Below are 12018 nucleotides of genomic sequence, written 5' to 3'. Positions count from 1 at the left end.
GAGCCATTTTTAAAGTTTCACTACTTGATGGAAAGGGAGATAAAACTGAAAGAATCTTAACAATATACTACACTGCAGTCAGGTACTAGCCTGCTATCCCAAGCATATCTGAGTGGTATACAGTAGAAAACAAAGTATCTACAAAATCTAAAACAGTAATAGCTCATATCTCGGGAAGTATGTATAGAAGATATGGTGATTAGAAATGATAGAGTGGGACCAATGCAATCGTAGGGATCCCCAGACTCACTTGCACTTGTTAGGGTCATCCCTAACACTGAAAACTGACTGGGGTTTTATATAGGCTGAATGTTGAAATAACAGCCCTGTCTTTTAAACCTTTGACTATGGAATAAGCACTTTCTTGTCTTCAGCCTTTTTGAGCTCTGTAAACCCCCCCCCCCCGATTGCATAACCCCTTTCCCTGCCTCTAAGGGGGTGCTACCCATTTACCCATCCTCTTCATCCTCACTGCCTTAACATCACCCTATGCTGGGCATTTAGCCTCCATTGATGCCATATTAGGCATTCCTCTTTGACATATGCAGCTTGAGTCCTTCCATGTGTACTCTTTGGTTGGGAGTTTAGACACTGGGAGTTCCGGGTTGTCCAGTTAGTTGATATTGTTGTTCTTCTTATGAGGTTACAATCCCCTTCAGGTCCTTCAGTCATTACCATAACTTTTTCATTGGTGTCCCTGTGCTCAGTCCAATGGGAAACTAGGAGCTGGTTCTTTGAGAAAATCAACAAGATAGATAAACTCTTAGTTAAACTAACTAGAGGACACAGAGACAGTATCCAAATTAACAAAATCAGACATGAAAAGGGAGACATAACAACAGAAACTGAAGAATTTTTTTAAAAAAAATCATTAGATCCTACTACAAAAGCAATAGTACTCAACAAAACTGGAAAATCTAGATGGAATGGATGATTTTTCTAGACAGATACCCAATACCAAAGTTAAATCAGGATCAGATAAACCATCAAAACAGTCCCATAACCCCCAAAGAAATAGAAGTAGTCATTAAAATTCTCCCACCTCCTCCTCCCCCCCCAAAAAAATCCCAGGACCAGATGGTTTCAGTGCAGAATTCTATCAGATCTTCAAAGAAGACCTAATACCAATAGTTTTAAAAATTATTCCACAAAATATATACAGAAGGAACACTACCTAAGTTGTTCTATGAAGCCATAGTTGTGCTGATACCTAAGTCATTCAAAGACCTAACAAAGAAAGAGAACTTCATAGTAATCCCCCTTATGACTATCAGTGTAAAAATAATAAAATTCTCCCAAAATGAATCCTTTCACTGTTTTATGTAGCTCTTCTGTTCTGTATCAGTAAATCCATTTACTTATGCTTTCCTTTTTGATATTTAAAACAATGTCAGTGTCTCAAGTTTTATTATTTTTTAACTGGTAATTTACCTTTTTGTAGGCTTTGTTTAAGTTATATTTGGGCCCTGTGAGGATCTGGTTGGCCTTTTGTCAACTCCCAGTTGCTGCATTTGTTTTCTGATTGTGCTAGAAAGAATGAATCATGGGTTCTATTCTTCATAATGTGGCTTTGCAATGAATAATTAATTGTTTGATTAATCATGATACACATTTGTAAGTAGGAAGTCACTTTTTTATTCCAACTTACTCTAATGACTTCCGATTCCATACCTATGTATTGCATGGCATTTAAGCTGCTACAGTTATCTTTGACCATATTGGTTGGTTTATTGATTTATATTCTCACTTTCTACCTTGTATTTCCTGGTCAGATCTCATGTCGGAACCAATGAGGTATTAAAACTTCTGTTAACTATTTTCTTTTCTTTTGTTGTCTGAGAATAATACAATTTCTTTTTGTTTGGTTGCAAGACTTAGTAGATCTGGTTACTCTACCTCGAGTAAAGGAAGTTCCTTCTACAGGAACTTCCTTTACTCCAGTAAAGATCAGGAAATAGGTCACTGAGTTCTAAAGATCTGTGTTTACAGATGCTAGAGGGTTCTGTCCAGAAGTAATGACTAATGTTGCTGAATCACCTGCTGAAGAGGAAAAGCATTATCTCTTTGGGAAGGTCATGTTGCTTAATTGTTGCTCCTAACTCCTAAGTGCTCTGGAAACATCTGTCAGGATCATTCTCATGGCCCTTACTAATTACCTTTGTCATAGCACTTTGTGAATGATACAATACTTGCTTCACATAATATAAGGAAGTCAAAGGGCTACAGGTAAGGTAGTACTTTATAGTCCTTCATGTAAATAAGAAACAGAACTGTGGGTTGTAGCTTTCACAACACCAGGGCCAGGAAGTGGGAGTTGGAGAGTTGGGGAGCAGTGTGGGGGTGGGGGGTGGGGGAGGGTATAGGGGACTTTTGGGATAGCATTTGAAATGAAAATGAAGAAGTATCTAATAAAATTGTTTAAAAATATCACAAGATAAGCATTTCCATTCAATAAAACTTCTAGCTGCATATGTATCAGAAGATGGCCTAGTCAGCCATCAGTGGAAAGAGAGGTCCATTGGTCTTGAAAACTTTATATGCCTCAGTACAGGGGAAAGCCAGGGCCAAGAAGCGGGAGTGGGTGGGTAGGGGAGTGGGGGTGGGCATGGGGGACTTTTGGGATAGCATTGGAAATGTAAATGAAGAAAATACTTAAAAAAATAGTTCACCAGTGCTCACCATTAGTCTTGCAATGGTCATTTGCTCTGAAACACAAGAAAACACATGGAGTTGATGTAAAAATGATAGGCAAGTCTCAGGGTTTCTTAAACAAACTTCACTATAAGTGAGGAAGGCCCATTCTTAACCAAAAAGTGAACTCTCTAGAATCATTTATTTTCAGAACAGTGAATGATGGCCATGTCTCTAAAGGTATGGGTTGATCAGGAAGAACCTAGAGAATAAGTCATGGAGATTTTTGAGTTTCATAAGGACCTCAGTAATGATGATGATTTGATTGCTGTTAGTAATAAATATTTCATGTTGTCACTGAAGCCAAAACAAGGTAATTTTCCTCAGCTGTCATCAGCTTAATCTCTCTTTACTGCTTTCTATCTTTTACATGTTCTTCATGTACCAGATAGAAATGAATACAGAATATTTATGCACATTTTTTGTTTGTTTGTTAGAAACTGAAATCTCAGTGACCCAAAGCCTGATAAACAATGAGGAGTATTGTGTGGGGATTTTCAGCCACATATGTAGGCTCTATTTCTTGAGGTTACTTTGAGGAGTACAATAAAAGTAAAGTCTCGGACCTCTCCAGTCTCAAGTAGCTAGCTAGATTTACAATACCAAACATTAATTTCCTCATACTAATGGGTCCTTAAGTCCATTTAAACAGAAGTTGTTTTCAACATTGATAAAAAAGTGTTTGGAAATTCCAGGAAGACAGACGGTCATTTCAGTGGAAGTAGTTTAGTGATAAGGATCAAAGTGCTAAAAATTATGATGGTAGAAATAATAACTCTTTGCATTTATAAGGATGTTAGCTTGCACATTAAAACAACTTTCATTTTTAAATTTTTCATTGGTTATTTTGTCTATTTACACTTCATATGTTACCCCCTTCCCAGTTTCTTCTCAGAAAACCCCTCATCCTACGTTCTCTCCCCTGCCTCCACAAGGGCACTCCCCCACTCACATGCTCACTCCAGCCCCATTGCACTAGCATTCCCCTACACTGGGGCTTCAAGCCTTCACAGGACCAATGGCCTCCCCACCATTTGATACCAGACAAGAGCATCCTCTGCTACATATGCAGCTGGAGACATGGGTCCCTTCATGTGTATACTTTGCCCCACCCCCGGAGGTCTAGGGCATCTGGCACATATGGGATCTGATTTTATTATGTGTTCCATAGCCTAGAGGCCTAATCCAGTCATCAGCAGAACAAATCAAAAGAAGAACAAGTCTGACTTCCTGGTCTGAAACTGTATTTAAAACTCAAGTGAAATACAGCAGGGTCAGATCCTGGGTTCTCAGCCACATCTGAAGATCTGAGTTTGTGAAGTGCATAAAGACATTAGAAGTCTTCCCGGTAAGGTCCTACCTCTTCTAAGACAAACCAGGAAGTGACACTGGATAAGAAAACTGTTGGGGAGAATATGTAAACTCCCCAGGAATGAGGCTATTTTCTCATTATCTGTAGTACTCTTTGGTGGTGGAAGAATGTAGAAAAACTAAGGGTAAAAACAGACCCTTAACTCGACATTGTTCCCATTAAGTACAAAATCTGAGTCTTTTTGCAGAGAGGGCAATAGTTGGTCACTTGTGCCTCAAGTATTTTTTTTTCTATCTCTTTGCACATTGACACTGGGTAAACTACAATTCTTCATTGACATGTGAGAAAGTATAGCAGATGACATAGCTCTCCTTAGGCCTTATAATGAGTGTCATTTGATATACATTAAGTCATGAATTGAATCCTGTGTGTGGCTATCTTTTGTATCCCACTGATATCCAGTGGCTTTTCCTTGTGACCATTTTATCACTGAAGTAGTAATTATGAACTGTTTTCACAAAGATGAAACAAGAGGAATAGTACTGATTGTTGTCATATTTTCAAAGGCCAGGAGCCTAGAAATTTTTTATTCAATATGGGAATTTTTTATTAGATATTTTCTTCATTTACAATTCAAATACTATCCCAAAAGTCCCCTCCTCCCCCCCCCTTGCCCTGCTTCCCAACCCACCCACTCCCAATCACACATATCAACTATTAGGTAGGAATATGAAAATCATTTAGCCACGGCTCTCCTGGTCACATTGTTCTTATAATCAGATGTCACATAAGTTCATGCAAACACATGTCCTACATCCCTGACTGTCTAACATTTCAATTTTGAAGTTCATGGACATCTTTTGGTAATTTAAGTTTGCAATACACAGACTGCACTGGCTGTTTCCAATCCTAGAATTCAATGTATATACTGTGCATTTTGGTAGAGCAATTATTCATGGAATCTTTAACCTCAAGTACATATTTATCAATTGTCAAAATTGGTGGGCAGATATTTGAAAAATGTACTTCAAGTAATTTTATCCAACACACATGTCTTTATTTTTCAGAATGGAGTGAAAGACATTTTGGAAGGGCTGCAGTTGGCCATCTTTATTTCCCTTCCTTATCATCTAGGTACTTGAGGCATGGGTCCTGCTGTCTTGCTGGCCATTCTGTGCTTGGGAGTGGCTGAAGTTACTCAATCAACTGATCCCAGTTTGGATTCTGATTGTCAGGAGTGGAAGAGAAAATTTAACAAAAACTACAGCATGGTTAGTAGTATGAACACTATTCAGCCAGACCTCAGGGAGAATGGTACTTATTGGTATTTATAGTACAACAGAGGTCATAGAGACTACCTTTTATTAAGCAATTGTCCAAAGTCATGATCCAAGAATACAGGATGGTGAGAAATTCTATTCTTAGATATGTGAAGAATGGCTTTTTCTGCAGTATCCTGAGACCTGTCTTATGACCTCTGGCAGTGAGTCCTCCTTGCCAGCTTGTGGGCAAGTTTTATTATAAAGAAATGTCACACATTATGGTTATTTCCAGGAGGAAGAAGGACATAAGAGAGAAGTTTAGGAAGAAAATATGAAACTTGTCAAACAGCATAATATTGAATATGATCAGGGAAAGAATAACTTCACTATGCAGGTCAATGGCTTTGGTGACATGGTGAGTTTGAGACAGACTGCATCACCTACGTTTTCCAATATTTTGTGTGAAATCTTTTACTTTCTAATGATTCTTGTTTTTCTTGAAGACCAGAGAGGAATTCAGGAAAATGCTGACTGATATTCCAGTCCAGAATCTTAGGAAGAAGAAAGGCATCTGCCAGTCTATTTTTGGTTATCTCCCCAAATTTGTAGATTGGAGAAGAAGAGGCTATGTGACTTCTGTGAAGAATAGGTATAAGCATATCACATGACTGTCTTGTTGAGTCGCTGGTGAGAAAAAATTAGCGTTGACAACTCTGTGTGTGTTGAGTGTAGAATGACACATAATTTACTTTTTTAAAAATTTAATTTTATTTCTTTTACTTATTCACTTTGTTTTTGCTTTTGATTTTTTGTTTTCCAATTTAATTATTCTTCTTTTTTAACTTATTCACTTTACATTCAGTACTTTGTTCCCTTCCCAGTCACCTTCCCCCACAATTCTTTTTTCTTCCTTCTTCCCTTCACTTCTGAGCAGGTGGAGGCCCCTTGACTATCCCTCCTTACCATACTTTGAGTCTCTGCAAGGCTAAATGCTTTTTCTTCCAATTGAAGACAGACAAGGCAGCCCAGCCAGTAGAACATGATCCATATACATAAACAGCTTGTTCAGATAGCCTGTTACAATTGTTTAACCCATACGAAGGTCAAGCAGCACATCTGCTCTATATGAGTGGGGAGGCCTTGGTTCAGTCTTTGTATTCTTTAGTTGGTGGTTCAATCTCTGAGAGCCCAAGAGTACAGGTTAGTCGATTCAAGTTCATCTTCCTATGGAGTAAATGGGACCTCAGGAAACTGCAAAGCTTTTAAGGTAAGTGACATTGTCAATAGAACAAATCGGTAGCTGAAAGAGTGGGAAAGAATCTTTATTAACTTTACATCTGACAAAGGGTTAATATCTAAAATGTACAAATAACTCAAGAAGTTAGACACAAACAACACAAATGAACCAATTACAAAATAAGAGACAGAACTAATTAGAATTCTCAACACATGAATCTAGAAATGCTGAGAAGCACTTAAATGTTCAAAGTCATCAGGAAAATGCAAATCAAACAACTATGACATTCCCTCTTGCTTCGATCAAAATGGCTAAGATCAAAAATTTCAAGAGATAACACATGGTGGGGAGGTTGTGGAACAAGAGGAATACTACTTCACCACTGATTGGAGTGCAAACTTGTACAACCACTTTGGAAATCAATTTGACATTCTCTCAGAAAACTGGGAATATTTTTACCTCAAGACCAAGATGTACTACTCTTGGGCATATACCCAAAATATCCTCAAATATCTCATAAAGACAATTGTTCAACAATATTCATAGGATCTTTACTTATAATAGCCATTCTTCACTTTTAATAACTTATGTTCCTATTTTGAATGTTTCATTTGTTTGTACAAGGTATATGGTTCATGTCCATCAACCATTATCTACTCATACCTAGTGGCCTCCATATTCCACTCACTCTCCATATTCTGTGTCTTATTTATTTTTGGTAGTAGCAACCAGACAACTTTATGTCCTGACAATATGTTCATGCTCATACATGTGCATGCATGTGTATGTAGCAATTCATTGGTGTTCAAGCAAGCTGGAAGCAGCCAGGTCCCCAAGAAAAATTAAATGTCTTTCCTTGGCACCAACAACCTGCAATCAGTTCATTCTTTGACATACTATTCAGCTGTCTGATTTGGGGTTGCTAGTTGTTTGTGTGTGACTGTCTTTTATTCTCTACTGAGGGCAGATGTAATTCTTGTTGGGCCTTTTCTGCAGCTGGTGCCATAGAAGGACAGATATTTCGGAAAACAGGCAGACTAATCTCATTGAGTGCACAAAACCTAGTGGACTGTTCGAGAACTGAAGGGAATCATGGCTGTTCTTCGGGCCATACATTCCGTGCTTTAAAGTACGTGTGGCGTAATGGAGGTCTGGAGGCTGAGTCAACCTATCCATACAAAGGAAGGGTAAGTGAGTTTTCTATGCTACTGTCATTTCAGCCATCTCAAACAAGAGAAAATTGTAGAGTAATCCAGTCTTCTGAACTCACATTGGAAGGCAGGATCACTGTATACTATCAAGGTCTCATTATTAGTCTGTGCACACCCTTATGATGCAATGGTCCCATGTAGCTGTTCCTGCTTCTTTGCACACACAGAATATGGAAATCATTCCACGTATAATAGGTGTTTCTTCCTGTGAAAATTCTTATGGACAGAAAGTTGTCTTTGAATACATGAGGTCTGATATTTGTTCTAAATCTCTCAGTTGATTTCACTTCCTGGGATGTTCAATAACAGCTCAGACTTGGGAATACTCAGCTACAAATTGCAGTGTTGTGATTTTGACACACACTTCCCTACAGATGGATGGAGATAACTGATTCTCTTACCTTTTAAAGGAAGGACACTGCAGGTACCTCCCTGAACGTTCTGCCGCTAGAATCACTGGCTTTTCTATTATCTCAAGGACTGAGGAAGCCTTAATGCATGCTGTAGCAACTATAGGGCCCATCTCAGTTGGCATTGATCCTTCACATGAATCTTTCACATTTTATAGGGAAGGTAAGAATGTGTTCTCAACCTGTAGGTCATAACCCCATTGGGGATCAAATGATACTTTCACAGGTGTTGCATATCAGATATTCTGCATGTTATATATTTACATTATGATTCATAGCAGTAGCAAAATTACAGTTATGAAGTAACAAAGAAAATATTTTCATGGTTGCGAGCCATCAGAACGTGAGGAACTATATTAAACTATCACTAGGAAGGTTGAGAACCACTCTGGTAGACATAAGAAAGAATGCTTGTGAGACTGTTGCTAGGTTGAGGGACCACATTACTGTGTATAACATTTGATGCTAATAACTAGTATATAGATAGTAATAATATGCTCCTATGCATGTGAGCTCCTTGCAGCTTAATATCCCCAAATCATACCAGAAAGTGAAATCAACTGGGACACAAATAATTCACATGCATATGAGTACTTCATAGTATATAATAATTATTATGCTTAAATTGTACAATTTTCCTCCACATGATATATCTTAAGTAATTGAAAGATTGTCTTTCAGGAACTAAATTCTAAAGAGTGCCTTGAATTACATAATTCTATATTCAAATATGTTTTCTTGAAATGGGGTTCTCTAAGTAAAAATGCAAGGAGAAAAGTATTTGTATATATGTAGGGCAGTGTTTACTAACAAAGTTGTATTTGTTGTATCTCTTTGCTTTTGGATGAAAACCTGTTACCAGGATTCCTCTCAACAATGGGTTCTATTTTTATTAATCCTTTTATGTGTTTACATTTCAAATGATATCCCCCTTTCTAGTTACCCCTACACAAAACCCCATCCCATCCCCTTTGACCCCCCTCCCCCATCCTTTTTTTGTATAAGAGTGTTCCTTCATCCATTCAGTCACTCCCACCTCACCTCTCTAGCATTCCCCTACACTGGGGCATCAGGCTTCCATGGGACCAGTGTCCTCCCTTCCCATTGATGTAAGATACACCCATCCTCTTCTATATATGTATCTGGAGCCATGGATCACTTTATATATACCCTTTTGTTACTGGTTTAGTCTTGGGGAGATCTGGGTCATTTTGTTAGCTGATTTTCTTCCTATGAGGTTGCAAACCCTTCAGCTCTTTCAGTCTTTCCCCTAGTTCTTCCACTGGGGTCACAGGGCTCATTATGATAGCTGTGTGTGAGTATCTGCATCTCTATTGGTCAGGTTCTGGTAGAACCTTTCGGGAAACAGCTATACCAGGCTCCTGTGAGCAAGAGCTTCTTGGCATCAGCAATAGAGTCAGGGTCTGGTGTCTGCAGATGGGATGGATCCCTAACTGGAGTGGTGTCTGGATGACATTTTCTTTTATACTGGACTTTTTTTTTTTTGTCTAACTAGAAAATACTTTACTAATTTTTTATTGGCCGTGGTCATTATTAGGTTTCTGGTACTTCTCACACCTATGATTTTATTTTCCAGGTATTTATTATGAGCCAAAATATGGGAATAATAATGTCAACCATGCTGTTCTGTTAGTTGGCTATGGCTATGAAGGAAGAGAATCAGATGGCAGGAAATACTGACTGATAAAGAACAGGTATAAGCTGCAAAAAGTATTTGAATGAATTTTTTGCTTTGAGTCATAATGGGGATAAGATTCCCCATAAATGTTCTCCAACATACATTAAACAACAACATTGTTCTTTGCGATCAACTGTATGTGTACCCTATGCCTATTTGCATGTGTGTGTGTGTGTGTGTGTGTGTGTGTGTGTGTGTGTGCGCACATGCACGTGTTTGCTTGTATTTCCAATGTTGAGAGCAGTTGTTTGCCTTAGCTGTCTCCCATGGAGGCAGTATATTTCACTGATCCTAGAGGTTACTATCTTGTGTAGCTGTTTAGCCAGCTTCTCCAGGTGTGTTTTCACTTTACGGGGCTTTAGGCAAGTTGCAATGATATCCTCACTTTTAAAAATTATTATTTTTGCTAATGTGAGGGTGTTTATGTGAAATTTCATTCTACATGTGAGCAGTTGCCCATAGAGATGTGAGGAGGACATCAGATTATCTGAAAATGTAGTTAGAGGAGGCTTGGGTACTGGGAAAGGAACAAGCTTTCTGTGGAAAAAACCCTGTTCTTAGGCACAGATCCAACTCCAGTCTCCATTCTGGCTTTAAGTGGGTTCTTGGACTTGAACTCCAGCCCCTTCTCTTTTGTGACCATCACTTGAACATTTGAACACTATGACTGGGCAAACAAGTTATAGTATGTGAGTTGTTCAGATTTAGCCGCTGGTTTCTTGAGTAGTAATACATTTGTGACATTGATTTTAAAAAAGATGGCATATTGTTGGTTCTGTGCCATCTGTGGGTGGAAAAATATCCTGAGTTTTCATTGCTGTGATTTGCACAGTCCTTTCTGAGATAACATTGGTTTCTCAGAGGTGTCTGTTTTACATTTTCTGATCATTGAGGCTTCTGGATCAGTGGTTACACGTGGAGTTATTGTAATGAGTGCACTTTCCTGTGTTCTTTCTAATAAATGGGAAACATGGTTCCTTTCCGTCACGGTTAGCAATGGGGTATGAATGGTTACATAAAGATTGCCAGAGGCAGGAGCAACCACTGTGGAATTGCTACATATGCCGTCTACCCCAGAGTGTAAGGTGCTGATGGTAACAGGGAAGGATTGGAGTGGAGACAGCCTGTGAAGTGGGGGCACTTCCTTTTTACCATGACCAGCCTCTGCTGCATGGATAGAGCTCATGATTTACTGCATAACATGATGTAATGTGAATTCTGTTATGTGTTTACTCCAGTAATACATGATGGCTACTGTAAGTGAAGCTCTTCATTAATTTGTATTTGATTCCCTTACTAACTTGATTTTGTTTAATGTTTGTACAAAATATCTTGAAAAAAGGTTTAAGTTCAGTCGTAGTGTCTGTTTTCCTTTCATTTTGAAAAGTAGTGGCTTTTAAATTTTATGAAATTCATTTTATTTAATATATGTCTTAATTAAAATATAATTACCTTACCCCTTTTATTTTTCTTCCTCAAACTCCTCCCAGATATCCTCCCTCTAGCTCCTCATATATCCTCCTCCCTCATTTCTCTCACATTGATTCTTTCTTTTTCTTTGTTGATTATCATTATGTATACATCTGTATACATATCCATGAATATTTAATAAAGCCTGCTGAATGCTGAATTCATTTTTGTTCTTTCTGTGCACATGATCTCAGGACTGATCAGTTTATATTCTGTAGTTGATTAGGGATTTGACCCTGGGAGTGCTTCTTCTCTTTCTTTCAGCATTCATAACTCCTGCACCTAAGGGTCAGTGAACATTCTGAAAGAAAGGTCAAATAGACTAGGAGCCAGTGTATTATGATATTGAGTATATTGAGAGCTTATAGAGTAGATGACATGGTTTTCAAGTGATGTAACAGGCCAAAATTCTAAACATAATCCAGGGATAGAATCATAATTCTTCCAGTTAGGAAATATGGTAGAGTACTTTAACTAAATTGATAAATTGATGAACTGAATGACATTTGTACCTCCTGCTGTGTCATTTACTTAATTGTAATGGTCATGTTCACTTAATATCTCAGAGAAGAGTATTTTTTTTCAAATTTTTATTGGATTCAAAAGGTGAGATGTAGAGGGAGGTGTTGATTCCCTTATTGGTTCTTGTTTGTGTCAATAAAGGAGGCAGAAGCCAATTGTTGAGCAAAAGGAAAAAAAAAGGTGGACTTAAAAGGGACAAAAAGA

The 12018-nt window shown here is 38.2% G+C and overlaps 1 pseudogene across 1 annotated transcript; it reads left to right on the top strand.

Moving 5' to 3' along the window:
* Positions 1–3981: 3981 nt before the first annotated feature.
* Cts8-ps (cathepsin 8, pseudogene) lies at positions 3982–11452 on the top strand (annotated as a pseudogene). Its single transcript, NR_027871.2, has 5 exons — positions 3982–4039; positions 5071–5274; positions 5558–7689; positions 8192–8286; positions 9721–11452. The product of NR_027871.2 is annotated as a cathepsin 8, pseudogene (transcript).
* Positions 11453–12018: the final 566 nt, after the last annotated feature.

This window comes from Mus musculus, chromosome 13 (genome assembly GCF_000001635.26).
Source record: "Mus musculus strain C57BL/6J chromosome 13, GRCm38.p6 C57BL/6J".
NCBI classification, from domain to species: domain Eukaryota; kingdom Metazoa; phylum Chordata; class Mammalia; order Rodentia; family Muridae; genus Mus; species Mus musculus.
Note: the sequence above shows the minus strand (reverse complement) of the source record. Positions and strands in the feature narration are given on the sequence as shown.